General features: G+C 54.0%; 54 non-coding genes across 54 annotated transcripts; all 54 read right to left on the bottom strand.

The window, feature by feature from the left end:
- Positions 1 to 86: 86 nt before the first annotated feature.
- Trnah-gug lies at positions 87 to 158 on the bottom strand. Its single transcript has one exon. It is a non-coding gene; the product is annotated as a tRNA-His (tRNA).
- A 386-nt stretch (positions 159 to 544) lies between these two features.
- Trnae-cuc lies at positions 545 to 616 on the bottom strand. The gene has a single exon. It is a non-coding gene; the product is annotated as a tRNA-Glu (tRNA).
- A 283-nt stretch (positions 617 to 899) lies between these two features.
- Trnal-cag lies at positions 900 to 981 on the bottom strand. The gene has a single exon. It is a non-coding gene; the product is annotated as a tRNA-Leu (tRNA).
- Positions 982 to 1,061: 80 nt separating this feature from the next.
- Trnal-uag lies at positions 1,062 to 1,143 on the bottom strand. The gene has a single exon. It is a non-coding gene; the product is annotated as a tRNA-Leu (tRNA).
- A 746-nt stretch (positions 1,144 to 1,889) lies between these two features.
- Trnah-gug lies at positions 1,890 to 1,961 on the bottom strand. Its single transcript has one exon. It is a non-coding gene; the product is annotated as a tRNA-His (tRNA).
- A 386-nt stretch (positions 1,962 to 2,347) lies between these two features.
- Positions 2,348 to 2,419, bottom strand: Trnae-cuc. Its single transcript has one exon. It is a non-coding gene; the product is annotated as a tRNA-Glu (tRNA).
- A 283-nt stretch (positions 2,420 to 2,702) lies between these two features.
- Trnal-cag lies at positions 2,703 to 2,784 on the bottom strand. The gene has a single exon. It is a non-coding gene; the product is annotated as a tRNA-Leu (tRNA).
- An 80-nt stretch (positions 2,785 to 2,864) lies between these two features.
- Positions 2,865 to 2,946, bottom strand: Trnal-uag. Its single transcript has one exon. It is a non-coding gene; the product is annotated as a tRNA-Leu (tRNA).
- Positions 2,947 to 3,693: 747 nt separating this feature from the next.
- Positions 3,694 to 3,765, bottom strand: Trnah-gug. The gene has a single exon. It is a non-coding gene; the product is annotated as a tRNA-His (tRNA).
- Positions 3,766 to 4,151: 386 nt separating this feature from the next.
- Positions 4,152 to 4,223, bottom strand: Trnae-cuc. The gene has a single exon. It is a non-coding gene; the product is annotated as a tRNA-Glu (tRNA).
- Positions 4,224 to 4,506: 283 nt separating this feature from the next.
- On the bottom strand, positions 4,507 to 4,588 carry Trnal-cag. Its single transcript has one exon. It is a non-coding gene; the product is annotated as a tRNA-Leu (tRNA).
- Positions 4,589 to 4,668: 80 nt separating this feature from the next.
- Trnal-uag lies at positions 4,669 to 4,750 on the bottom strand. The gene has a single exon. It is a non-coding gene; the product is annotated as a tRNA-Leu (tRNA).
- Positions 4,751 to 5,497: 747 nt separating this feature from the next.
- Positions 5,498 to 5,569, bottom strand: Trnah-gug. The gene has a single exon. It is a non-coding gene; the product is annotated as a tRNA-His (tRNA).
- A 386-nt stretch (positions 5,570 to 5,955) lies between these two features.
- Trnae-cuc lies at positions 5,956 to 6,027 on the bottom strand. Its single transcript has one exon. It is a non-coding gene; the product is annotated as a tRNA-Glu (tRNA).
- Positions 6,028 to 6,310: 283 nt separating this feature from the next.
- Trnal-cag lies at positions 6,311 to 6,392 on the bottom strand. Its single transcript has one exon. It is a non-coding gene; the product is annotated as a tRNA-Leu (tRNA).
- Positions 6,393 to 6,472: 80 nt separating this feature from the next.
- Positions 6,473 to 6,554, bottom strand: Trnal-uag. The gene has a single exon. It is a non-coding gene; the product is annotated as a tRNA-Leu (tRNA).
- Positions 6,555 to 7,301: 747 nt separating this feature from the next.
- Positions 7,302 to 7,373, bottom strand: Trnah-gug. Its single transcript has one exon. It is a non-coding gene; the product is annotated as a tRNA-His (tRNA).
- A 386-nt stretch (positions 7,374 to 7,759) lies between these two features.
- Positions 7,760 to 7,831, bottom strand: Trnae-cuc. Its single transcript has one exon. It is a non-coding gene; the product is annotated as a tRNA-Glu (tRNA).
- A 283-nt stretch (positions 7,832 to 8,114) lies between these two features.
- Trnal-cag lies at positions 8,115 to 8,196 on the bottom strand. Its single transcript has one exon. It is a non-coding gene; the product is annotated as a tRNA-Leu (tRNA).
- Positions 8,197 to 8,276: 80 nt separating this feature from the next.
- Trnal-uag lies at positions 8,277 to 8,358 on the bottom strand. The gene has a single exon. It is a non-coding gene; the product is annotated as a tRNA-Leu (tRNA).
- A 747-nt stretch (positions 8,359 to 9,105) lies between these two features.
- Positions 9,106 to 9,177, bottom strand: Trnah-gug. Its single transcript has one exon. It is a non-coding gene; the product is annotated as a tRNA-His (tRNA).
- A 386-nt stretch (positions 9,178 to 9,563) lies between these two features.
- Trnae-cuc lies at positions 9,564 to 9,635 on the bottom strand. The gene has a single exon. It is a non-coding gene; the product is annotated as a tRNA-Glu (tRNA).
- Positions 9,636 to 9,918: 283 nt separating this feature from the next.
- On the bottom strand, positions 9,919 to 10,000 carry Trnal-cag. The gene has a single exon. It is a non-coding gene; the product is annotated as a tRNA-Leu (tRNA).
- An 80-nt stretch (positions 10,001 to 10,080) lies between these two features.
- On the bottom strand, positions 10,081 to 10,162 carry Trnal-uag. The gene has a single exon. It is a non-coding gene; the product is annotated as a tRNA-Leu (tRNA).
- Positions 10,163 to 10,909: 747 nt separating this feature from the next.
- On the bottom strand, positions 10,910 to 10,981 carry Trnah-gug. The gene has a single exon. It is a non-coding gene; the product is annotated as a tRNA-His (tRNA).
- A 386-nt stretch (positions 10,982 to 11,367) lies between these two features.
- Trnae-cuc lies at positions 11,368 to 11,439 on the bottom strand. The gene has a single exon. It is a non-coding gene; the product is annotated as a tRNA-Glu (tRNA).
- A 283-nt stretch (positions 11,440 to 11,722) lies between these two features.
- Trnal-cag lies at positions 11,723 to 11,804 on the bottom strand. The gene has a single exon. It is a non-coding gene; the product is annotated as a tRNA-Leu (tRNA).
- An 80-nt stretch (positions 11,805 to 11,884) lies between these two features.
- Positions 11,885 to 11,966, bottom strand: Trnal-uag. The gene has a single exon. It is a non-coding gene; the product is annotated as a tRNA-Leu (tRNA).
- Positions 11,967 to 12,714: 748 nt separating this feature from the next.
- Trnah-gug lies at positions 12,715 to 12,786 on the bottom strand. The gene has a single exon. It is a non-coding gene; the product is annotated as a tRNA-His (tRNA).
- Positions 12,787 to 13,172: 386 nt separating this feature from the next.
- Trnae-cuc lies at positions 13,173 to 13,244 on the bottom strand. Its single transcript has one exon. It is a non-coding gene; the product is annotated as a tRNA-Glu (tRNA).
- A 283-nt stretch (positions 13,245 to 13,527) lies between these two features.
- On the bottom strand, positions 13,528 to 13,609 carry Trnal-cag. The gene has a single exon. It is a non-coding gene; the product is annotated as a tRNA-Leu (tRNA).
- An 80-nt stretch (positions 13,610 to 13,689) lies between these two features.
- Trnal-uag lies at positions 13,690 to 13,771 on the bottom strand. The gene has a single exon. It is a non-coding gene; the product is annotated as a tRNA-Leu (tRNA).
- A 747-nt stretch (positions 13,772 to 14,518) lies between these two features.
- On the bottom strand, positions 14,519 to 14,590 carry Trnah-gug. Its single transcript has one exon. It is a non-coding gene; the product is annotated as a tRNA-His (tRNA).
- A 386-nt stretch (positions 14,591 to 14,976) lies between these two features.
- Positions 14,977 to 15,048, bottom strand: Trnae-cuc. The gene has a single exon. It is a non-coding gene; the product is annotated as a tRNA-Glu (tRNA).
- A 283-nt stretch (positions 15,049 to 15,331) lies between these two features.
- Positions 15,332 to 15,413, bottom strand: Trnal-cag. Its single transcript has one exon. It is a non-coding gene; the product is annotated as a tRNA-Leu (tRNA).
- An 80-nt stretch (positions 15,414 to 15,493) lies between these two features.
- Positions 15,494 to 15,575, bottom strand: Trnal-uag. Its single transcript has one exon. It is a non-coding gene; the product is annotated as a tRNA-Leu (tRNA).
- A 747-nt stretch (positions 15,576 to 16,322) lies between these two features.
- Trnah-gug lies at positions 16,323 to 16,394 on the bottom strand. The gene has a single exon. It is a non-coding gene; the product is annotated as a tRNA-His (tRNA).
- A 386-nt stretch (positions 16,395 to 16,780) lies between these two features.
- Positions 16,781 to 16,852, bottom strand: Trnae-cuc. The gene has a single exon. It is a non-coding gene; the product is annotated as a tRNA-Glu (tRNA).
- A 283-nt stretch (positions 16,853 to 17,135) lies between these two features.
- Positions 17,136 to 17,217, bottom strand: Trnal-cag. Its single transcript has one exon. It is a non-coding gene; the product is annotated as a tRNA-Leu (tRNA).
- Positions 17,218 to 17,297: 80 nt separating this feature from the next.
- On the bottom strand, positions 17,298 to 17,379 carry Trnal-uag. Its single transcript has one exon. It is a non-coding gene; the product is annotated as a tRNA-Leu (tRNA).
- Positions 17,380 to 18,126: 747 nt separating this feature from the next.
- Positions 18,127 to 18,198, bottom strand: Trnah-gug. Its single transcript has one exon. It is a non-coding gene; the product is annotated as a tRNA-His (tRNA).
- A 386-nt stretch (positions 18,199 to 18,584) lies between these two features.
- Positions 18,585 to 18,656, bottom strand: Trnae-cuc. The gene has a single exon. It is a non-coding gene; the product is annotated as a tRNA-Glu (tRNA).
- A 283-nt stretch (positions 18,657 to 18,939) lies between these two features.
- On the bottom strand, positions 18,940 to 19,021 carry Trnal-cag. The gene has a single exon. It is a non-coding gene; the product is annotated as a tRNA-Leu (tRNA).
- Positions 19,022 to 19,101: 80 nt separating this feature from the next.
- On the bottom strand, positions 19,102 to 19,183 carry Trnal-uag. Its single transcript has one exon. It is a non-coding gene; the product is annotated as a tRNA-Leu (tRNA).
- Positions 19,184 to 19,930: 747 nt separating this feature from the next.
- On the bottom strand, positions 19,931 to 20,002 carry Trnah-gug. The gene has a single exon. It is a non-coding gene; the product is annotated as a tRNA-His (tRNA).
- Positions 20,003 to 20,388: 386 nt separating this feature from the next.
- On the bottom strand, positions 20,389 to 20,460 carry Trnae-cuc. Its single transcript has one exon. It is a non-coding gene; the product is annotated as a tRNA-Glu (tRNA).
- A 283-nt stretch (positions 20,461 to 20,743) lies between these two features.
- Trnal-cag lies at positions 20,744 to 20,825 on the bottom strand. The gene has a single exon. It is a non-coding gene; the product is annotated as a tRNA-Leu (tRNA).
- An 80-nt stretch (positions 20,826 to 20,905) lies between these two features.
- Positions 20,906 to 20,987, bottom strand: Trnal-uag. Its single transcript has one exon. It is a non-coding gene; the product is annotated as a tRNA-Leu (tRNA).
- Positions 20,988 to 21,734: 747 nt separating this feature from the next.
- Positions 21,735 to 21,806, bottom strand: Trnah-gug. The gene has a single exon. It is a non-coding gene; the product is annotated as a tRNA-His (tRNA).
- A 386-nt stretch (positions 21,807 to 22,192) lies between these two features.
- Trnae-cuc lies at positions 22,193 to 22,264 on the bottom strand. The gene has a single exon. It is a non-coding gene; the product is annotated as a tRNA-Glu (tRNA).
- Positions 22,265 to 22,547: 283 nt separating this feature from the next.
- Positions 22,548 to 22,629, bottom strand: Trnal-cag. The gene has a single exon. It is a non-coding gene; the product is annotated as a tRNA-Leu (tRNA).
- Positions 22,630 to 22,710: 81 nt separating this feature from the next.
- Trnal-uag lies at positions 22,711 to 22,792 on the bottom strand. The gene has a single exon. It is a non-coding gene; the product is annotated as a tRNA-Leu (tRNA).
- A 747-nt stretch (positions 22,793 to 23,539) lies between these two features.
- Trnah-gug lies at positions 23,540 to 23,611 on the bottom strand. The gene has a single exon. It is a non-coding gene; the product is annotated as a tRNA-His (tRNA).
- Positions 23,612 to 23,997: 386 nt separating this feature from the next.
- Trnae-cuc lies at positions 23,998 to 24,069 on the bottom strand. Its single transcript has one exon. It is a non-coding gene; the product is annotated as a tRNA-Glu (tRNA).
- Positions 24,070 to 24,205: the final 136 nt, after the last annotated feature.

Raw genomic sequence — 24,205 nt, 5'->3', positions numbered from 1 at the left:
CCCGGAACACGAGTGAAAAAATCAACAGAGTACTGTCATTTCGAGTACTCGTCATTGCAACGGCAGCAAGGCAAAACTTTCAAAATTGCCGTGACCAGGATTCGAACCTGGGTTATTGCGGCCACAACGCAATGTCCTAACCACTAGACGATCACGGCCATGGCCACGGAGGCGCACGCGAAGGCAGCTGGCTCGAATGCAAGTGGCGATACCCAGCAAAGCCTAGGCCAAGGTGTACGCCACAGCAGTGTCAGACACGGTCTCCATCACATGTATACGAGCAAATGAACGTGCCTGCGCTGTCAGGACACTAACTACAGTGGTTAGCTGCATTCACCTCCGTGGCAATGTCTTGCAGTCCTCCAAGCCTCTTGACTACAGGTACCGGTATGTGGCTCGATAACAAGTGGATAGACGCCGCATCTCTCTCGCCGTCAGGTGTTGCCGCGAGTCATACTTAACGTAGCTTTCTGCACGCGTCAGCGTAGCGTCAGTCGAGCAAAGTCGAGACAAGTCGCATAAGAGGAGCAATAAAAACGCGCAATTCCGGTACCGGGAATCGAACCCGGGCCTCCTGGGTGAGAGCCAGGTATCCTAGCCACTAGACCACACCGGATAACGACGGCAGTGCTCTTTCCAGCGAACGCAGCAGCCACCCACGGTTGACTGACGACAACTGTAAAAAATCCACTCTCTCGCGTTATAGAACGGCGTGCTCCGGACGCATTTCGTGGAGACGAACGCCAGCAATGATGAGAGCAAAAGGTGCCTGAAAATCCTGTCGTTGCACCACGCACTGTTCTACGACAATTCACCAAGCAGACGCTCACGCCTTGTTGTGCTGTTTCCTTTGCGGGCAATGAGTGCATCTGCCTTCGACACAGGAAACATTACACGTTTGGCAGCTGTGGGATTCGAACCCACGCCTCCGAAGAGAATGGTGCCTGAAACCAGCGCCTTAGACCGCTCGGCCACGCTACCTACACAACACGCGCGTCACAAGAGCTGCGTCCCACTCCACGAGAACACACCGCAACGGCACAAAAATGAGACGTAAAAAGTGGCAACGGTGGGATTCGAACCCACGCCTCCGAAGAGACTGGTGCCTAAAACCAGCGCCTTAGACCGCTCGGCCACGTTACCGTTGGGGCAGCAGCGGCAAAACGTTTCCTTTGTACTACAAAGATCACTTCGAAATGGAAGTATCTTGGCAATCGCCGTGCCATGTATTTCCACTGCTCTCCACTGGAAGCGTCTCTTTAGGCCATCCACAGCAAGAAAAAGCCGTGCCCGCCGTATGGTAGCGACGCCACTTGTCTGTAGCTGTCGCAGTTAAGGAGACAGCGTCAAGAGACGTTTTCGTACCGTGACCAGGTTTCGAACCTGGGCCTTCCGTAACCACTAAAGTATCGTAGCTGTAACTGTCAGGCGGAGCTAGAATGCTCCATGTATCAAACATATGTGAGCTCAAGGAGGTTACACTTGAAGAAAAAGCGCCAGGTTAACGCGATCACAGCAAAACCGCCGGCAGCTACGGGATTCGAAACCGCGCCTACAGAGATACTGGTGCCTTAAACCAGCGCCTTAAAGCGCTCGGCCACGCTACATGCGCTGCTTGGTGCGCCAGTGTTCCTAGCATTTGTACAAACAGTGCACGCCACAGCTTCCTGTTCTGCTGGGACTGGCTGCTCATCCATCGCACTTCAAACAACTGCCCTTTTCGACTACAGAGAGCAGCGGACGTCTGCGCTCTGGGAGGCGACATTACGTGTTGGGGATGAAGTGGTAGTGCAAACTGCGGCCTGCGGAACACGAGTGAAAAAATCAACAGAGTACTGTCATTTCGAGTACTCGTCATTGCAACGGCAGCAAGGCAAAACTTTCAAAATTGCCGTGACCAGGATTCGAACCTGGGTTATTGCGGCCACAACGCAATGTCCTAACCACTAGACGATCACGGCCATGGCCACGGAGGCGCACGCGAAGGCAGCTGGCTCGAATGCAAGTGGCGATACCCAGCAAAGCCTAGGCCAAGGTGTACGCCACAGCAGTGTCAGACACGGTCTCCATCACATGTATACGAGCAAATGAACGTGCCTGCGCTGTCAGGACACTAACTACAGTGGTTAGCTGCATTCACCTCCGTGGCAATGTCTTGCAGTCCTCCAAGCCTCTTGACTACAGGTACCGGTATGTGGCTCGATAACAAGTGGATAGACGCCGCATCTCTCTCGCCGTCAGGTGTTGCCGCGAGTCATACTTAACGTAGCTTTCTGCACGCGTCAGCGTAGCGTCAGTCGAGCAAAGTCGAGACAAGTCGCATAAGAGGAGCAATAAAAACGCGCAATTCCGGTACCGGGAATCGAACCCGGGCCTCCTGGGTGAGAGCCAGGTATCCTAGCCACTAGACCACACCGGATAACGACGGCAGTGCTCTTTCCAGCGAACGCAGCAGCCACCCACGGTTGACTGACGACAACTGTAAAAAATCCACTCTCTCGCGTTATAGAACGGCGTGCTCCGGACGCATTTCGTGGAGACGAACGCCAGCAATGATGAGAGCAAAAGGTGCCTGAAAATCCTGTCGTTGCACCACGCACTGTTCTACGACAATTCACCAAGCAGACGCTCACGCCTTGTTGTGCTGTTTCCTTTGCGGGCAATGAGTGCATCTGCCTTCGACACAGGAAACATTACACGTTTGGCAGCTGTGGGATTCGAACCCACGCCTCCGAAGAGAATGGTGCCTGAAACCAGCGCCTTAGACCGCTCGGCCACGCTACCTACACAACACGCGCGTCACAAGAGCTGCGTCCCACTCCACGAGAACACACCGCAACGGCACAAAAATGAGACGTAAAAAGTGGCAACGGTGGGATTCGAACCCACGCCTCCGAAGAGACTGGTGCCTAAAACCAGCGCCTTAGACCGCTCGGCCACGTTACCGTTGGGGCAGCAGCGGCAAAACGTTTCCTTTGTACTACAAAGATCACTTCGAAATGGAAGTATCTTGGCAATCGCCGTGCCATGTATTTCCACTGCTCTCCCACTGGAAGCGTCTCTTTAGGCCATCCACAGCAAGAAAAAGCCGTGCCCGCCGTATGGTAGCGACGCCACTTGTCTGTAGCTGTCGCAGTTAAGGAGACAGCGTCAAGAGACGTTTTCGTACCGTGACCAGGTTTCGAACCTGGGCCTTCCGTAACCACTAAAGTATCGTAGCTGTAACTGTCAGGCGGAGCTAGAATGCTCCATGTATCAAACATATGTGAGCTCAAGGAGGTTACACTTGAAGAAAAAGCGCCAGGTTAACGCGATCACAGCAAAACCGCCGGCAGCTACGGGATTCGAAACCGCGCCTACAGAGATACTGGTGCCTTAAACCAGCGCCTTAAAGCGCTCGGCCACGCTACATGCGCTGCTTGGTGCGCCAGTGTTCCTAGCATTTGTACAAACAGTGCACGCCACAGCTTCCTGTTCTGCTGGGACTGGCTGCTCATCCATCGCACTTCAAACAACTGCCCTTTTCGACTACAGAGAGCAGCGGACGTCTGCGCTCTGGGAGGCGACATTACGTGTTGGGGATGAAGTGGTAGTGCAAACTGCGGCCTGCGGAACACGAGTGAAAAAATCAACAGAGTACTGTCATTTCGAGTACTCGTCATTGCAACGGCAGCAAGGCAAAACTTTCAAAATTGCCGTGACCAGGATTCGAACCTGGGTTATTGCGGCCACAACGCAATGTCCTAACCACTAGACGATCACGGCCATGGCCACGGAGGCGCACGCGAAGGCAGCTGGCTCGAATGCAAGTGGCGATACCCAGCAAAGCCTAGGCCAAGGTGTACGCCACAGCAGTGTCAGACACGGTCTCCATCACATGTATACGAGCAAATGAACGTGCCTGCGCTGTCAGGACACTAACTACAGTGGTTAGCTGCATTCACCTCCGTGGCAATGTCTTGCAGTCCTCCAAGCCTCTTGACTACAGGTACCGGTATGTGGCTCGATAACAAGTGGATAGACGCCGCATCTCTCTCGCCGTCAGGTGTTGCCGCGAGTCATACTTAACGTAGCTTTCTGCACGCGTCAGCGTAGCGTCAGTCGAGCAAAGTCGAGACAAGTCGCATAAGAGGAGCAATAAAAACGCGCAATTCCGGTACCGGGAATCGAACCCGGGCCTCCTGGGTGAGAGCCAGGTATCCTAGCCACTAGACCACACCGGATAACGACGGCAGTGCTCTTTCCAGCGAACGCAGCAGCCACCCACGGTTGACTGACGACAACTGTAAAAAATCCACTCTCTCGCGTTATAGAACGGCGTGCTCCGGACGCATTTCGTGGAGACGAACGCCAGCAATGATGAGAGCAAAAGGTGCCTGAAAATCCTGTCGTTGCACCACGCACTGTTCTACGACAATTCACCAAGCAGACGCTCACGCCTTGTTGTGCTGTTTCCTTTGCGGGCAATGAGTGCATCTGCCTTCGACACAGGAAACATTACACGTTTGGCAGCTGTGGGATTCGAACCCACGCCTCCGAAGAGAATGGTGCCTGAAACCAGCGCCTTAGACCGCTCGGCCACGCTACCTACACAACACGCGCGTCACAAGAGCTGCGTCCCACTCCACGAGAACACACCGCAACGGCACAAAAATGAGACGTAAAAAGTGGCAACGGTGGGATTCGAACCCACGCCTCCGAAGAGACTGGTGCCTAAAACCAGCGCCTTAGACCGCTCGGCCACGTTACCGTTGGGGCAGCAGCGGCAAAACGTTTCCTTTGTACTACAAAGATCACTTCGAAATGGAAGTATCTTGGCAATCGCCGTGCCATGTATTTCCACTGCTCTCCCACTGGAAGCGTCTCTTTAGGCCATCCACAGCAAGAAAAAGCCGTGCCCGCCGTATGGTAGCGACGCCACTTGTCTGTAGCTGTCGCAGTTAAGGAGACAGCGTCAAGAGACGTTTTCGTACCGTGACCAGGTTTCGAACCTGGGCCTTCCGTAACCACTAAAGTATCGTAGCTGTAACTGTCAGGCGGAGCTAGAATGCTCCATGTATCAAACATATGTGAGCTCAAGGAGGTTACACTTGAAGAAAAAGCGCCAGGTTAACGCGATCACAGCAAAACCGCCGGCAGCTACGGGATTCGAAACCGCGCCTACAGAGATACTGGTGCCTTAAACCAGCGCCTTAAAGCGCTCGGCCACGCTACATGCGCTGCTTGGTGCGCCAGTGTTCCTAGCATTTGTACAAACAGTGCACGCCACAGCTTCCTGTTCTGCTGGGACTGGCTGCTCATCCATCGCACTTCAAACAACTGCCCTTTTCGACTACAGAGAGCAGCGGACGTCTGCGCTCTGGGAGGCGACATTACGTGTTGGGGATGAAGTGGTAGTGCAAACTGCGGCCTGCGGAACACGAGTGAAAAAATCAACAGAGTACTGTCATTTCGAGTACTCGTCATTGCAACGGCAGCAAGGCAAAACTTTCAAAATTGCCGTGACCAGGATTCGAACCTGGGTTATTGCGGCCACAACGCAATGTCCTAACCACTAGACGATCACGGCCATGGCCACGGAGGCGCACGCGAAGGCAGCTGGCTCGAATGCAAGTGGCGATACCCAGCAAAGCCTAGGCCAAGGTGTACGCCACAGCAGTGTCAGACACGGTCTCCATCACATGTATACGAGCAAATGAACGTGCCTGCGCTGTCAGGACACTAACTACAGTGGTTAGCTGCATTCACCTCCGTGGCAATGTCTTGCAGTCCTCCAAGCCTCTTGACTACAGGTACCGGTATGTGGCTCGATAACAAGTGGATAGACGCCGCATCTCTCTCGCCGTCAGGTGTTGCCGCGAGTCATACTTAACGTAGCTTTCTGCACGCGTCAGCGTAGCGTCAGTCGAGCAAAGTCGAGACAAGTCGCATAAGAGGAGCAATAAAAACGCGCAATTCCGGTACCGGGAATCGAACCCGGGCCTCCTGGGTGAGAGCCAGGTATCCTAGCCACTAGACCACACCGGATAACGACGGCAGTGCTCTTTCCAGCGAACGCAGCAGCCACCCACGGTTGACTGACGACAACTGTAAAAAATCCACTCTCTCGCGTTATAGAACGGCGTGCTCCGGACGCATTTCGTGGAGACGAACGCCAGCAATGATGAGAGCAAAAGGTGCCTGAAAATCCTGTCGTTGCACCACGCACTGTTCTACGACAATTCACCAAGCAGACGCTCACGCCTTGTTGTGCTGTTTCCTTTGCGGGCAATGAGTGCATCTGCCTTCGACACAGGAAACATTACACGTTTGGCAGCTGTGGGATTCGAACCCACGCCTCCGAAGAGAATGGTGCCTGAAACCAGCGCCTTAGACCGCTCGGCCACGCTACCTACACAACACGCGCGTCACAAGAGCTGCGTCCCACTCCACGAGAACACACCGCAACGGCACAAAAATGAGACGTAAAAAGTGGCAACGGTGGGATTCGAACCCACGCCTCCGAAGAGACTGGTGCCTAAAACCAGCGCCTTAGACCGCTCGGCCACGTTACCGTTGGGGCAGCAGCGGCAAAACGTTTCCTTTGTACTACAAAGATCACTTCGAAATGGAAGTATCTTGGCAATCGCCGTGCCATGTATTTCCACTGCTCTCCCACTGGAAGCGTCTCTTTAGGCCATCCACAGCAAGAAAAAGCCGTGCCCGCCGTATGGTAGCGACGCCACTTGTCTGTAGCTGTCGCAGTTAAGGAGACAGCGTCAAGAGACGTTTTCGTACCGTGACCAGGTTTCGAACCTGGGCCTTCCGTAACCACTAAAGTATCGTAGCTGTAACTGTCAGGCGGAGCTAGAATGCTCCATGTATCAAACATATGTGAGCTCAAGGAGGTTACACTTGAAGAAAAAGCGCCAGGTTAACGCGATCACAGCAAAACCGCCGGCAGCTACGGGATTCGAAACCGCGCCTACAGAGATACTGGTGCCTTAAACCAGCGCCTTAAAGCGCTCGGCCACGCTACATGCGCTGCTTGGTGCGCCAGTGTTCCTAGCATTTGTACAAACAGTGCACGCCACAGCTTCCTGTTCTGCTGGGACTGGCTGCTCATCCATCGCACTTCAAACAACTGCCCTTTTCGACTACAGAGAGCAGCGGACGTCTGCGCTCTGGGAGGCGACATTACGTGTTGGGGATGAAGTGGTAGTGCAAACTGCGGCCTGCGGAACACGAGTGAAAAAATCAACAGAGTACTGTCATTTCGAGTACTCGTCATTGCAACGGCAGCAAGGCAAAACTTTCAAAATTGCCGTGACCAGGATTCGAACCTGGGTTATTGCGGCCACAACGCAATGTCCTAACCACTAGACGATCACGGCCATGGCCACGGAGGCGCACGCGAAGGCAGCTGGCTCGAATGCAAGTGGCGATACCCAGCAAAGCCTAGGCCAAGGTGTACGCCACAGCAGTGTCAGACACGGTCTCCATCACATGTATACGAGCAAATGAACGTGCCTGCGCTGTCAGGACACTAACTACAGTGGTTAGCTGCATTCACCTCCGTGGCAATGTCTTGCAGTCCTCCAAGCCTCTTGACTACAGGTACCGGTATGTGGCTCGATAACAAGTGGATAGACGCCGCATCTCTCTCGCCGTCAGGTGTTGCCGCGAGTCATACTTAACGTAGCTTTCTGCACGCGTCAGCGTAGCGTCAGTCGAGCAAAGTCGAGACAAGTCGCATAAGAGGAGCAATAAAAACGCGCAATTCCGGTACCGGGAATCGAACCCGGGCCTCCTGGGTGAGAGCCAGGTATCCTAGCCACTAGACCACACCGGATAACGACGGCAGTGCTCTTTCCAGCGAACGCAGCAGCCACCCACGGTTGACTGACGACAACTGTAAAAAATCCACTCTCTCGCGTTATAGAACGGCGTGCTCCGGACGCATTTCGTGGAGACGAACGCCAGCAATGATGAGAGCAAAAGGTGCCTGAAAATCCTGTCGTTGCACCACGCACTGTTCTACGACAATTCACCAAGCAGACGCTCACGCCTTGTTGTGCTGTTTCCTTTGCGGGCAATGAGTGCATCTGCCTTCGACACAGGAAACATTACACGTTTGGCAGCTGTGGGATTCGAACCCACGCCTCCGAAGAGAATGGTGCCTGAAACCAGCGCCTTAGACCGCTCGGCCACGCTACCTACACAACACGCGCGTCACAAGAGCTGCGTCCCACTCCACGAGAACACACCGCAACGGCACAAAAATGAGACGTAAAAAGTGGCAACGGTGGGATTCGAACCCACGCCTCCGAAGAGACTGGTGCCTAAAACCAGCGCCTTAGACCGCTCGGCCACGTTACCGTTGGGGCAGCAGCGGCAAAACGTTTCCTTTGTACTACAAAGATCACTTCGAAATGGAAGTATCTTGGCAATCGCCGTGCCATGTATTTCCACTGCTCTCCCACTGGAAGCGTCTCTTTAGGCCATCCACAGCAAGAAAAAGCCGTGCCCGCCGTATGGTAGCGACGCCACTTGTCTGTAGCTGTCGCAGTTAAGGAGACAGCGTCAAGAGACGTTTTCGTACCGTGACCAGGTTTCGAACCTGGGCCTTCCGTAACCACTAAAGTATCGTAGCTGTAACTGTCAGGCGGAGCTAGAATGCTCCATGTATCAAACATATGTGAGCTCAAGGAGGTTACACTTGAAGAAAAAGCGCCAGGTTAACGCGATCACAGCAAAACCGCCGGCAGCTACGGGATTCGAAACCGCGCCTACAGAGATACTGGTGCCTTAAACCAGCGCCTTAAAGCGCTCGGCCACGCTACATGCGCTGCTTGGTGCGCCAGTGTTCCTAGCATTTGTACAAACAGTGCACGCCACAGCTTCCTGTTCTGCTGGGACTGGCTGCTCATCCATCGCACTTCAAACAACTGCCCTTTTCGACTACAGAGAGCAGCGGACGTCTGCGCTCTGGGAGGCGACATTACGTGTTGGGGATGAAGTGGTAGTGCAAACTGCGGCCTGCGGAACACGAGTGAAAAAATCAACAGAGTACTGTCATTTCGAGTACTCGTCATTGCAACGGCAGCAAGGCAAAACTTTCAAAATTGCCGTGACCAGGATTCGAACCTGGGTTATTGCGGCCACAACGCAATGTCCTAACCACTAGACGATCACGGCCATGGCCACGGAGGCGCACGCGAAGGCAGCTGGCTCGAATGCAAGTGGCGATACCCAGCAAAGCCTAGGCCAAGGTGTACGCCACAGCAGTGTCAGACACGGTCTCCATCACATGTATACGAGCAAATGAACGTGCCTGCGCTGTCAGGACACTAACTACAGTGGTTAGCTGCATTCACCTCCGTGGCAATGTCTTGCAGTCCTCCAAGCCTCTTGACTACAGGTACCGGTATGTGGCTCGATAACAAGTGGATAGACGCCGCATCTCTCTCGCCGTCAGGTGTTGCCGCGAGTCATACTTAACGTAGCTTTCTGCACGCGTCAGCGTAGCGTCAGTCGAGCAAAGTCGAGACAAGTCGCATAAGAGGAGCAATAAAAACGCGCAATTCCGGTACCGGGAATCGAACCCGGGCCTCCTGGGTGAGAGCCAGGTATCCTAGCCACTAGACCACACCGGATAACGACGGCAGTGCTCTTTCCAGCGAACGCAGCAGCCACCCACGGTTGACTGACGACAACTGTAAAAAATCCACTCTCTCGCGTTATAGAACGGCGTGCTCCGGACGCATTTCGTGGAGACGAACGCCAGCAATGATGAGAGCAAAAGGTGCCTGAAAATCCTGTCGTTGCACCACGCACTGTTCTACGACAATTCACCAAGCAGACGCTCACGCCTTGTTGTGCTGTTTCCTTTGCGGGCAATGAGTGCATCTGCCTTCGACACAGGAAACATTACACGTTTGGCAGCTGTGGGATTCGAACCCACGCCTCCGAAGAGAATGGTGCCTGAAACCAGCGCCTTAGACCGCTCGGCCACGCTACCTACACAACACGCGCGTCACAAGAGCTGCGTCCCACTCCACGAGAACACACCGCAACGGCACAAAAATGAGACGTAAAAAGTGGCAACGGTGGGATTCGAACCCACGCCTCCGAAGAGACTGGTGCCTAAAACCAGCGCCTTAGACCGCTCGGCCACGTTACCGTTGGGGCAGCAGCGGCAAAACGTTTCCTTTGTACTACAAAGATCACTTCGAAATGGAAGTATCTTGGCAATCGCCGTGCCATGTATTTCCACTGCTCTCCCACTGGAAGCGTCTCTTTAGGCCATCCACAGCAAGAAAAAGCCGTGCCCGCCGTATGGTAGCGACGCCACTTGTCTGTAGCTGTCGCAGTTAAGGAGACAGCGTCAAGAGACGTTTTCGTACCGTGACCAGGTTTCGAACCTGGGCCTTCCGTAACCACTAAAGTATCGTAGCTGTAACTGTCAGGCGGAGCTAGAATGCTCCATGTATCAAACATATGTGAGCTCAAGGAGGTTACACTTGAAGAAAAAGCGCCAGGTTAACGCGATCACAGCAAAACCGCCGGCAGCTACGGGATTCGAAACCGCGCCTACAGAGATACTGGTGCCTTAAACCAGCGCCTTAAAGCGCTCGGCCACGCTACATGCGCTGCTTGGTGCGCCAGTGTTCCTAGCATTTGTACAAACAGTGCACGCCACAGCTTCCTGTTCTGCTGGGACTGGCTGCTCATCCATCGCACTTCAAACAACTGCCCTTTTCGACTACAGAGAGCAGCGGACGTCTGCGCTCTGGGAGGCGACATTACGTGTTGGGGATGAAGTGGTAGTGCAAACTGCGGCCTGCGGAACACGAGTGAAAAAATCAACAGAGTACTGTCATTTCGAGTACTCGTCATTGCAACGGCAGCAAGGCAAAACTTTCAAAATTGCCGTGACCAGGATTCGAACCTGGGTTATTGCGGCCACAACGCAATGTCCTAACCACTAGACGATCACGGCCATGGCCACGGAGGCGCACGCGAAGGCAGCTGGCTCGAATGCAAGTGGCGATACCCAGCAAAGCCTAGGCCAAGGTGTACGCCACAGCAGTGTCAGACACGGTCTCCATCACATGTATACGAGCAAATGAACGTGCCTGCGCTGTCAGGACACTAACTACAGTGGTTAGCTGCATTCACCTCCGTGGCAATGTCTTGCAGTCCTCCAAGCCTCTTGACTACAGGTACCGGTATGTGGCTCGATAACAAGTGGATAGACGCCGCATCTCTCTCGCCGTCAGGTGTTGCCGCGAGTCATACTTAACGTAGCTTTCTGCACGCGTCAGCGTAGCGTCAGTCGAGCAAAGTCGAGACAAGTCGCATAAGAGGAGCAATAAAAACGCGCAATTCCGGTACCGGGAATCGAACCCGGGCCTCCTGGGTGAGAGCCAGGTATCCTAGCCACTAGACCACACCGGATAACGACGGCAGTGCTCTTTCCAGCGAACGCAGCAGCCACCCACGGTTGACTGACGACAACTGTAAAAAATCCACTCTCTCGCGTTATAGAACGGCGTGCTCCGGACGCATTTCGTGGAGACGAACGCCAGCAATGATGAGAGCAAAAGGTGCCTGAAAATCCTGTCGTTGCACCACGCACTGTTCTACGACAATTCACCAAGCAGACGCTCACGCCTTGTTGTGCTGTTTCCTTTGCGGGCAATGAGTGCATCTGCCTTCGACACAGGAAACATTACACGTTTGGCAGCTGTGGGATTCGAACCCACGCCTCCGAAGAGAATGGTGCCTGAAACCAGCGCCTTAGACCGCTCGGCCACGCTACCTACACAACACGCGCGTCACAAGAGCTGCGTCCCACTCCACGAGAACACACCGCAACGGCACAAAAATGAGACGTAAAAAGTGGCAACGGTGGGATTCGAACCCACGCCTCCGAAGAGACTGGTGCCTAAAACCAGCGCCTTAGACCGCTCGGCCACGTTACCGTTGGGGCAGCAGCGGCAAAACGTTTCCTTTGTACTACAAAGATCACTTCGAAATGGAAGTATCTTGGCAATCGCCGTGCCATGTATTTCCACTGCTCTCCCACTGGAAGCGTCTCTTTAGGCCATCCACAGCAAGAAAAAGCCGTGCCCGCCGTATGGTAGCGACGCCACTTGTCTGTAGCTGTCGCAGTTAAGGAGACAGCGTCAAGAGACGTTTTCGTACCGTGACCAGGTTTCGAACCTGGGCCTTCCGTAACCACTAAAGTATCGTAGCTGTAACTGTCAGGCGGAGCTAGAATGCTCCATGTATCAAACATATGTGAGCTCAAGGAGGTTACACTTGAAGAAAAAGCGCCAGGTTAACGCGATCACAGCAAAACCGCCGGCAGCTACGGGATTCGAAACCGCGCCTACAGAGATACTGGTGCCTTAAACCAGCGCCTTAAAGCGCTCGGCCACGCTACATGCGCTGCTTGGTGCGCCAGTGTTCCTAGCATTTGTACAAACAGTGCACGCCACAGCTTCCTGTTCTGCTGGGACTGGCTGCTCATCCATCGCACTTCAAACAACTGCCCTTTTCGACTACAGAGAGCAGCGGACGTCTGCGCTCTGGGAGGCGACATTACGTGTTGGGGATGAAGTGGTAGTGCAAACTGCGGCGCTGCGGAACACGAGTGAAAAAATCAACAGAGTACTGTCATTTCGAGTACTCGTCATTGCAACGGCAGCAAGGCAAAACTTTCAAAATTGCCGTGACCAGGATTCGAACCTGGGTTATTGCGGCCACAACGCAATGTCCTAACCACTAGACGATCACGGCCATGGCCACGGAGGCGCACGCGAAGGCAGCTGGCTCGAATGCAAGTGGCGATACCCAGCAAAGCCTAGGCCAAGGTGTACGCCACAGCAGTGTCAGACACGGTCTCCATCACATGTATACGAGCAAATGAACGTGCCTGCGCTGTCAGGACACTAACTACAGTGGTTAGCTGCATTCACCTCCGTGGCAATGTCTTGCAGTCCTCCAAGCCTCTTGACTACAGGTACCGGTATGTGGCTCGATAACAAGTGGATAGACGCCGCATCTCTCTCGCCGTCAGGTGTTGCCGCGAGTCATACTTAACGTAGCTTTCTGCACGCGTCAGCGTAGCGTCAGTCGAGCAAAGTCGAGACAAGTCGCATAAGAGGAGCAATAAAAACGCGCAATTCCGGTACCGGGAATCGAACCCGGGCCTCCTGGGTGAGAGCCAGGTATCCTAGCCACTAGACCACACCGGATAACGACGGCAGTGCTCTTTCCAGCGAACGCAGCAGCCACCCACGGTTGACTGACGACAACTGTAAAAAATCCACTCTCTCGCGTTATAGAACGGCGTGCTCCGGACGCATTTCGTGGAGACGAACGCCAGCAATGATGAGAGCAAAAGGTGCCTGAAAATCCTGTCGTTGCACCACGCACTGTTCTACGACAATTCACCAAGCAGACGCTCACGCCTTGTTGTGCTGTTTCCTTTGCGGGCAATGAGTGCATCTGCCTTCGACACAGGAAACATTACACGTTTGGCAGCTGTGGGATTCGAACCCACGCCTCCGAAGAGAATGGTGCCTGAAACCAGCGCCTTAGACCGCTCGGCCACGCTACCTACACAACACGCGCGTCACAAGAGCTGCGTCCCACTCCACGAGAACACACCGCAACGGCACAAAAATGAGACGTAAAAAGTGGCAACGGTGGGATTCGAACCCACGCCTCCGAAGAGACTGGTGCCTAAAACCAGCGCCTTAGACCGCTCGGCCACGTTACCGTTGGGGCAGCAGCGGCAAAACGTTTCCTTTGTACTACAAAGATCACTTCGAAATGGAAGTATCTTGGCAATCGCCGTGCCATGTATTTCCACTGCTCTCCCACTGGAAGCGTCTCTTTAGGCCATCCACAGCAAGAAAAAGCCGTGCCCGCCGTATGGTAGCGACGCCACTTGTCTGTAGCTGTCGCAGTTAAGGAGACAGCGTCAAGAGACGTTTTCGTACCGTGACCAGGTTTCGAACCTGGGCCTTCCGTAACCACTAAAGTATCGTAGCTGTAACTGTCAGGCGGAGCTAGAATGCTCCATGTATCAAACATATGTGAGCTCAAGGAGGTTACACTTGAAGAAAAAGCGCCAGGTTAACGCGATCACAGCAAAACCGCCGGCAGCTACGGGATTCGAAACCGCGCCTACAGAGATACTGGTGCCTTAAACCAGCGCCTTAAAGCGCTCGGCCACGCTACATGCGCTGCTTGGTGCGCCAGTGTTCCTAGCATTTGTACAAACAGTGCACGCCACAGCTTCCTGTTCTGCTGGGACTGGCTGCTCATCCATCGCACTTCAAACAACTGCCCTTTTCGACTACAGAGAGCAGCGGACGTCTGCGCTCTGGGAGGCGACATTACGTGTTGGGGATGAAGTGGTAGTGCAAACTGCGGCCTGCGGAACACGAGTGAAAAAATCAACAGAGTACTGTCATTTCGAGTACTCGTCATTGCAACGGCAGCAAGGCAAAACTTTCAAAATTGCCGTGACCAGGATTCGAACCTGGGTTATTGCGGCCACAACGCAATGTCCTAACCACTAGACGATCACGGCCATGGCCACGGAGGCGCACGCGAAGGCAGCTGGCTCGAATGCAAGTGGCGATACCCAGCAAAGCCTAGGCCAAGGTGTACGCCACAGCAGTGTCAGACACGGTCTCCATCACATGTATACGAGCAAATGAACGTGCCTGCGCTGTCAGGACACTAACTACAGTGGTTAGCTGCATTCACCTCCGTGGCAATGTCTTGCAGTCCTCCAAGCCTCTTGACTACAGGTACCGGTATGTGGCTCGATAACAAGTGGATAGACGCCGCATCTCTCTCGCCGTCAGGTGTTGCCGCGAGTCATACTTAACGTAGCTTTCTGCACGCGTCAGCGTAGCGTCAGTCGAGCAAAGTCGAGACAAGTCGCATAAGAGGAGCAATAAAAACGCGCAATTCCGGTACCGGGAATCGAACCCGGGCCTCCTGGGTGAGAGCCAGGTATCCTAGCCACTAGACCACACCGGATAACGACGGCAGTGCTCTTTCCAGCGAACGCAGCAGCCACCCACGGTTGACTGACGACAACTGTAAAAAATCCACTCTCTCGCGTTATAGAACGGCGTGCTCCGGACGCATTTCGTGGAGACGAACGCCAGCAATGATGAGAGCAAAAGGTGCCTGAAAATCCTGTCGTTGCACCACGCACTGTTCTACGACAATTCACCAAGCAGACGCTCACGCCTTGTTGTGCTGTTTCCTTTGCGGGCAATGAGTGCATCTGCCTTCGACACAGGAAACATTACACGTTTGGCAGCTGTGGGATTCGAACCCACGCCTCCGAAGAGAATGGTGCCTGAAACCAGCGCCTTAGACCGCTCGGCCACGCTACCTACACAACACGCGCGTCACAAGAGCTGCGTCCCACTCCACGAGAACACACCGCAACGGCACAAAAATGAGACGTAAAAAGTGGCAACGGTGGGATTCGAACCCACGCCTCCGAAGAGACTGGTGCCTAAAACCAGCGCCTTAGACCGCTCGGCCACGTTACCGTTGGGGCAGCAGCGGCAAAACGTTTCCTTTGTACTACAAAGATCACTTCGAAATGGAAGTATCTTGGCAATCGCCGTGCCATGTATTTCCACTGCTCTCCCACTGGAAGCGTCTCTTTAGGCCATCCACAGCAAGAAAAAGCCGTGCCCGCCGTATGGTAGCGACGCCACTTGTCTGTAGCTGTCGCAGTTAAGGAGACAGCGTCAAGAGACGTTTTCGTACCGTGACCAGGTTTCGAACCTGGGCCTTCCGTAACCACTAAAGTATCGTAGCTGTAACTGTCAGGCGGAGCTAGAATGCTCCATGTATCAAACATATGTGAGCTCAAGGAGGTTACACTTGAAGAAAAAGCGCCAGGTTAACGCGATCACAGCAAAACCGCCGGCAGCTACGGGATTCGAAACCGCGCCTACAGAGATACTGGTGCCTTAAACCAGCGCCTTAAAGCGCTCGGCCACGCTACATGCGCTGCTTGGTGCGCCAGTGTTCCTAGCATTTGTACAAACAGTGCACGCCACAGCTTCCTGTTCTGCTGGGACTGGCTGCTCATCCATCGCACTTCAAACAACTGCCCTTTTCGACTACAGAGAGCAGCGGACGTCTGCGCTCTGGGAGGCGACATTACGTGTTGGGGATGAAGTGGTAGTGCAAACTGCGGCCTGCGGAACACGAGTGAAAAAATCAACAGAGTACTGTCATTTCGAGTACTCGTCATTGCAACGGCAGCAAGGCAAAACTTTCAAAATTGCCGTGACCAGGATTCGAACCTGGGTTATTGCGGCCACAACGCAATGTCCTAACCACTAGACGATCACGGCCATGGCCACGGAGGCGCACGCGAAGGCAGCTGGCTCGAATGCAAGTGGCGATACCCAGCAAAGCCTAGGCCAAGGTGTACGCCACAGCAGTGTCAGACACGGTCTCCATCACATGTATACGAGCAAATGAACGTGCCTGCGCTGTCAGGACACTAACTACAGTGGTTAGCTGCATTCACCTCCGTGGCAATGTCTTGCAGTCCTCCAAGCCTCTTGACTACAGGTACCGGTATGTGGCTCGATAACAAGTGGATAGACGCCGCATCTCTCTCGCCGTCAGGTGTTGCCGCGAGTCATACTTAACGTAGCTTTCTGCACGCGTCAGCGTAGCGTCAGTCGAGCAAAGTCGAGACAAGTCGCATAAGAGGAGCAATAAAAACGCGCAATTCCGGTACCGGGAATCGAACCCGGGCCTCCTGGGTGAGAGCCAGGTATCCTAGCCACTAGACCACACCGGATAACGACGGCAGTGCTCTTTCCAGCGAACGCAGCAGCCACCCACGGTTGACTGACGACAACTGTAAAAAATCCACTCTCTCGCGTTATAGAACGGCGTGCTCCGGACGCATTTCGTGGAGACGAACGCCAGCAATGATGAGAGCAAAAGGTGCCTGAAAATCCTGTCGTTGCACCACGCACTGTTCTACGACAATTCACCAAGCAGACGCTCACGCCTTGTTGTGCTGTTTCCTTTGCGGGCAATGAGTGCATCTGCCTTCGACACAGGAAACATTACACGTTTGGCAGCTGTGGGATTCGAACCCACGCCTCCGAAGAGAATGGTGCCTGAAACCAGCGCCTTAGACCGCTCGGCCACGCTACCTACACAACACGCGCGTCACAAGAGCTGCGTCCCACTCCACGAGAACACACCGCAACGGCACAAAAATGAGACGTAAAAAGTGGCAACGGTGGGATTCGAACCCACGCCTCCGAAGAGACTGGTGCCTAAAACCAGCGCCTTAGACCGCTCGGCCACGTTACCGTTGGGGCAGCAGCGGCAAAACGTTTCCTTTGTACTACAAAGATCACTTCGAAATGGAAGTATCTTGGCAATCGCCGTGCCATGTATTTCCACTGCTCTCCCACTGGAAGCGTCTCTTTAGGCCATCCACAGCAAGAAAAAGCCGTGCCCGCCGTATGGTAGCGACGCCACTTGTCTGTAGCTGTCGCAGTTAAGGAGACAGCGTCAAGAGACGTTTTCGTACCGTGACCAGGTTTCGAACCTGGGCCTTCCGTAACCACTAAAGTATCGTAGCTGTAACTGTCAGGCGGAGCTAGAATGCTCCATGTATCAAACATATGTGAGCTCAAGGAGGTTACACTTGAAGAAAAAGCGCCAGGTTAACGCGATCACAGCAAAACCGCCGGCAGCTACGGGATTCGAAACCGCGCCTACAGAGATACTGGTGCCTTAAACCAGCGCCTTAAAGCGCTCGGCCACGCTACATGCGCTGCTTGGTGCGCCAGTGTTCCTAGCATTTGTACAAACAGTGCACGCCACAGCTTCCTGTTCTGCTGGGACTGGCTGCTCATCCATCGCACTTCAAACAACTGCCCTTTTCGACTACAGAGAGCAGCGGACGTCTGCGCTCTGGGAGGCGACATTACGTGTTGGGGATGAAGTGGTAGTGCAAACTGCGGCCTGCGGAACACGAGTGAAAAAATCAACAGAGTACTGTCATTTCGAGTACTCGTCATTGCAACGGCAGCAAGGCAAAACTTTCAAAATTGCCGTGACCAGGATTCGAACCTGGGTTATTGCGGCCACAACGCAATGTCCTAACCACTAGACGATCACGGCCATGGCCACGGAGGCGCACGCGAAGGCAGCTGGCTCGAATGCAAGTGGCGATACCCAGCAAAGCCTAGGCCAAGGTGTACGCCACAGCAGTGTCAGACACGGTCTCCATCACATGTATACGAGCAAATGAACGTGCCTGCGCTGTCAGGACACTAACTACAGTGGTTAGCTGCATTCACCTCCGTGGCAATGTCTTGCAGTCCTCCAAGCCTCTTGACTACAGGTACCGGTATGTGGCTCGATAACAAGTGGATAGACGCCGCATCTCTCTCGCCGTCAGGTGTTGCCGCGAGTCATACTTAACGTAGCTTTCTGCACGCGTCAGCGTAGCGTCAGTCGAGCAAAGTCGAGACAAGTCGCATAAGAGGAGCAATAAAAACGCGCAATTCCGGTACCGGGAATCGAACCCGGGCCTCCTGGGTGAGAGCCAGGTATCCTAGCCACTAGACCACACCGGATAACGACGGCAGTGCTCTTTCCAGCGAACGCAGCAGCCACCCACGGTTGACTGACGACAACTGTAAAAAATCCACTCTCTCGCGTTATAGAACGGCGTGCTCCGGACGCATTTCGTGGAGACGAACGCCAGCAATGATGAGAGCAAAAGGTGCCTGAAAATCCTGTCGTTGCACCACGCACTGTTCTACGACAATTCACCAAGCAGACGCTCACGCCTTGTTGTGCTGTTTCCTTTGCGGGCAATGAGTGCATCTGCCTTCGACACAGGAAACATTACACGTTTGGCAGCTGTGGGATTCGAACCCACGCCTCCGAAGAGAATGGTGCCTGAAACCAGCGCCTTAGACCGCTCGGCCACGCTACCTACACAACACGCGCGTCACAAGAGCTGCGTCCCACTCCACGAGAACACACCGCAACGGCACAAAAATGAGACGTAAAAAGTGGCAACGGTGGGATTCGAACCCACGCCTCCGAAGAGACTGGTGCCTAAAACCAGCGCCTTAGACCGCTCGGCCACGTTACCGTTGGGGCAGCAGCGGCAAAACGTTTCCTTTGTACTACAAAGATCACTTCGAAATGGAAGTATCTTGGCAATCGCCGTGCCATGTATTTCCACTGCTCTCCCACTGGAAGCGTCTCTTTAGGCCATCCACAGCAAGAAAAAGCCGTGCCCGCCGTATGGTAGCGACGCCACTTGTCTGTAGCTGTCGCAGTTAAGGAGACAGCGTCAAGAGACGTTTTCGTACCGTGACCAGGTTTCGAACCTGGGCCTTCCGTAACCACTAAAGTATCGTAGCTGTAACTGTCAGGCGGAGCTAGAATGCTCCATGTATCAAACATATGTGAGCTCAAGGAGGTTACACTTGAAGAAAAAGCGCCAGGTTAACGCGATCACAGCAAAACCGCCGGCAGCTACGGGATTCGAAACCGCGCCTACAGAGATACTGGTGCCTTAAACCAGCGCCTTAAAGCGCTCGGCCACGCTACATGCGCTGCTTGGTGCGCCAGTGTTCCTAGCATTTGTACAAACAGTGCACGCCACAGCTTCCTGTTCTGCTGGGACTGGCTGCTCATCCATCGCACTTCAAACAACTGCCCTTTTCGACTACAGAGAGCAGCGGACGTCTGCGCTCTGGGAGGCGACATTACGTGTTGGGGATGAAGTGGTAGTGCAAACTGCGGCCTGCGGAACACGAGTGAAAAAATCAACAGAGTACTGTCATTTCGAGTACTCGTCATTGCAACGGCAGCAAGGCAAAACTTTCAAAATTGCCGTGACCAGGATTCGAACCTGGGTTATTGCGGCCACAACGCAATGTCCTAACCACTAGACGATCACGGCCATGGCCACGGAGGCGCACGCGAAGGCAGCTGGCTCGAATGCAAGTGGCGATACCCAGCAAAGCCTAGGCCAAGGTGTACGCCACAGCAGTGTCAGACACGGTCTCCATCACATGTATACGAGCAAATGAACGTGCCTGCGCTGTCAGGACACTAACTACAGTGGTTAGCTGCATTCACCTCCGTGGCAATGTCTTGCAGTCCTCCAAGCCTCTTGACTACAGGTACCGGTATGTGGCTCGATAACAAGTGGATAGACGCCGCATCTCTCTCGCCGTCAGGTGTTGCCGCGAGTCATACTTAACGTAGCTTTCTGCACGCGTCAGCGTAGCGTCAGTCGAGCAAAGTCGAGACAAGTCGCATAAGAGGAGCAATAAAAACGCGCAATTCCGGTACCGGGAATCGAACCCGGGCCTCCTGGGTGAGAGCCAGGTATCCTAGCCACTAGACCACACCGGATAACGACGGCAGTGCTCTTTCCAGCGAACGCAGCAGCCACCCACGGTTGACTGACGACAACTGTAAAAAATCCACTCTCTCGCGTTATAGAACGGCGTGCTCCGGACGCATTTCGTGGAGACGAACGCCAGCAATGATGAGAGCAAAAGGTGCCTGAAAATCCTGTCGTTGCACCACGCACTGTTCTACGACAATTCACCAAGCAGACGCTCACGCCTTGTTGTGCTGTTTCCTTTGCGGGCAATGAGTGCATCTGCCTTCGACACAGGAAACATTACACGTTTGGCAGCTGTGGGATTCGAACCCACGCCTCCGAAGAGAATGGTGCCTGAAACCAGCGCCTTAGACCGCTCGGCCACGCTACCTACACAACACGCGCGTCACAAGAGCTGCGTCCCACTCCACGAGAACACACCGCAACGGCACAAAAATGAGACGTAAAAAGTGGCAACGGTGGGATTCGAACCCACGCCTCCGAAGAGACTGGTGCCTAAAACCAGCGCCTTAGACCGCTCGGCCACGTTACCGTTGGGGCAGCAGCGGCAAAACGTTTCCTTTGTACTACAAAGATCACTTCGAAATGGAAGTATCTTGGCAATCGCCGTGCCATGTATTTCCACTGCTCTCCCACTGGAAGCGTCTCTTTAGGCCATCCACAGCAAGAAAAAGCCGTGCCCGCCGTATGGTAGCGACGCCACTTGTCTGTAGCTGTCGCAGTTAAGGAGACAGCGTCAAGAGACGTTTTCGTACCGTGACCAGGTTTCGAACCTGGGCCTTCCGTAACCACTAAAGTATCGTAGCTGTAACTGTCAGGCGGAGCTAGAATGCTCCATGTATCAAACATATGTGAGCTCAAGGAGGTTACACTTGAAGAAAAAGCGCCAGGTTAACGCGATCACAGCAAAACCGCCGGCAGCTACGGGATTCGAAACCGCGCCTACAGAGATACTGGTGCCTTAAACCAGCGCCTTAAAGCGCTCGGCCACGCTACATGCGCTGCTTGGTGCGCCAGTGTTCCTAGCATTTGTACAAACAGTGCACGCCACAGCTTCCTGTTCTGCTGGGACTGGCTGCTCATCCATCGCACTTCAAACAACTGCCCTTTTCGACTACAGAGAGCAGCGGACGTCTGCGCTCTGGGAGGCGACATTACGTGTTGGGGATGAAGTGGTAGTGCAAACTGCGGCCTGCGGAACACGAGTGAAAAAATCAACAGAGTACTGTCATTTCGAGTACTCGTCATTGCAACGGCAGCAAGGCAAAACTTTCAAAATTGCCGTGACCAGGATTCGAACCTGGGTTATTGCGGCCACAACGCAATGTCCTAACCACTAGACGATCACGGCCATGGCCACGGAGGCGCACGCGAAGGCAGCTGGCTCGAATGCAAGTGGCGATACCCAGCAAAGCCTAGGCCAAGGTGTACGCCACAGCAGTGTCAGACACGGTCTCCATCACATGTATACGAGCAAATGAACGTGCCTGCGCTGTCAGGACACTAACTACAGTGGTTAGCTGCATTCACCTCCGTGGCAATGTCTTGCAGTCCTCCAAGCCTCTTGACTACAGGTACCGGTATGTGGCTCGATAACAAGTGGATAGACGCCGCATCTCTCTCGCCGTCAGGTGTTGCCGCGAGTCATACTTAACGTAGCTTTCTGCACGCGTCAGCGTAGCGTCAGTCGAGCAAAGTCGAGACAAGTCGCATAAGAGGAGCAATAAAAACGCGCAATTCCGGTACCGGGAATCGAACCCGGGCCTCCTGGGTGAGAGCCAGGTATCCTAGCCACTAGACCACACCGGATAACGACGGCAGTGCTCTTTCCAGCGAACGCAGCAGCCACCCACGGTTGACTGACGACAACTGTAAAAAATCCACTCTCTCGCGTTATAGAACGGCGTGCTCCGGACGCATTTCGTGGAGACGAACGCCAGCAATGATGAGAGCAAAAGGTGCCTGAAAATCCTGTCGTTGCACCACGCACTGTTCTACGACAATTCACCAAGCAGACGCTCACGCCTTGTTGTGCTGTTTCCTTTGCGGGCAATGAGTGCATCTGCCTTCGACACAGGAAACATTACACGTTTGGCAGCTGTGGGATTCGAACCCACGCCTCCGAAGAGAATGGTGCCTGAAACCAGCGCCTTAGACCGCTCGGCCACGCTACCTACACAACACGCGCGTCACAAGAGCTGCGTCCCCACTCCACGAGAACACACCGCAACGGCACAAAAATGAGACGTAAAAAGTGGCAACGGTGGGATTCGAACCCACGCCTCCGAAGAGACTGGTGCCTAAAACCAGCGCCTTAGACCGCTCGGCCACGTTACCGTTGGGGCAGCAGCGGCAAAACGTTTCCTTTGTACTACAAAGATCACTTCGAAATGGAAGTATCTTGGCAATCGCCGTGCCATGTATTTCCACTGCTCTCCCACTGGAAGCGTCTCTTTAGGCCATCCACAGCAAGAAAAAGCCGTGCCCGCCGTATGGTAGCGACGCCACTTGTCTGTAGCTGTCGCAGTTAAGGAGACAGCGTCAAGAGACGTTTTCGTACCGTGACCAGGTTTCGAACCTGGGCCTTCCGTAACCACTAAAGTATCGTAGCTGTAACTGTCAGGCGGAGCTAGAATGCTCCATGTATCAAACATATGTGAGCTCAAGGAGGTTACACTTGAAGAAAAAGCGCCAGGTTAACGCGATCACAGCAAAACCGCCGGCAGCTACGGGATTCGAAACCGCGCCTACAGAGATACTGGTGCCTTAAACCAGCGCCTTAAAGCGCTCGGCCACGCTACATGCGCTGCTTGGTGCGCCAGTGTTCCTAGCATTTGTACAAACAGTGCACGCCACAGCTTCCTGTTCTGCTGGGACTGGCTGCTCATCCATCGCACTTCAAACAACTGCCCTTTTCGACTACAGAGAGCAGCGGACGTCTGCGCTCTGGGAGGCGACATTACGTGTTGGGGATGAAGTGGTAGTGCAAACTGCGGCCTGCGGAACACGAGTGAAAAAATCAACAGAGTACTGTCATTTCGAGTACTCGTCATTGCAACGGCAGCAAGGCAAAACTTTCAAAATTGCCGTGACCAGGATTCGAACCTGGGTTATTGCGGCCACAACGCAATGTCCTAACCACTAGACGATCACGGCCATGGCCACGGAGGCGCACGCGAAGGCAGCTGGCTCGAATGCAAGTGGCGATACCCAGCAAAGCCTAGGCCAAGGTGTACGCCACAGCAGTGTCAGACACGGTCTCCATCACATGTATACGAGCAAATGAACGTGCCTGCGCTGTCAGGACACTAACTACAGTGGTTAGCTGCATTCACCTCCGTGGCAATGTCTTGCAGTCCTCCAAGCCTCTTGACTACAGGTACCGGTATGTGGCTCGATAACAAGTGGATAGACGCCGCATCTCTCTCGCCGTCAGGTGTTGCCGCGAGTCATACTTAACGTAGCTTTCTGCACGCGTCAGCGTAGCGTCAGTCGAGCAAAGTCGAGACAAGTCGCATAAGAGGAGCAATAAAAACGCGCAATTCCGGTACCGGGAATCGAACCCGGGCCTCCTGGGTGAGAGCCAGGTATCCTAGCCACTAGACCACACCGGATAACGACGGCAGTGCTCTTTCCAGCGAACGCAGCAGCCACCCACGGTTGACTGACGACAACTGTAAAAAATCCACTCTCTCGCGTTATAGAACGGCGTGCTCCGGACGCATTTCGTGGAGACGAACGCCAGCAATG

The sequence above is a fragment of the Schistocerca americana genome, unplaced genomic scaffold (assembly GCF_021461395.2).
Source record: "Schistocerca americana isolate TAMUIC-IGC-003095 unplaced genomic scaffold, iqSchAmer2.1 HiC_scaffold_1645, whole genome shotgun sequence".
In the NCBI taxonomy this organism is placed as follows: Eukaryota; Metazoa; Arthropoda; class Insecta; order Orthoptera; family Acrididae; genus Schistocerca; species Schistocerca americana.
The sequence above is the reverse complement of the archived record's forward strand: the minus strand, read 5'-3'. Positions and strand labels throughout refer to the sequence as shown.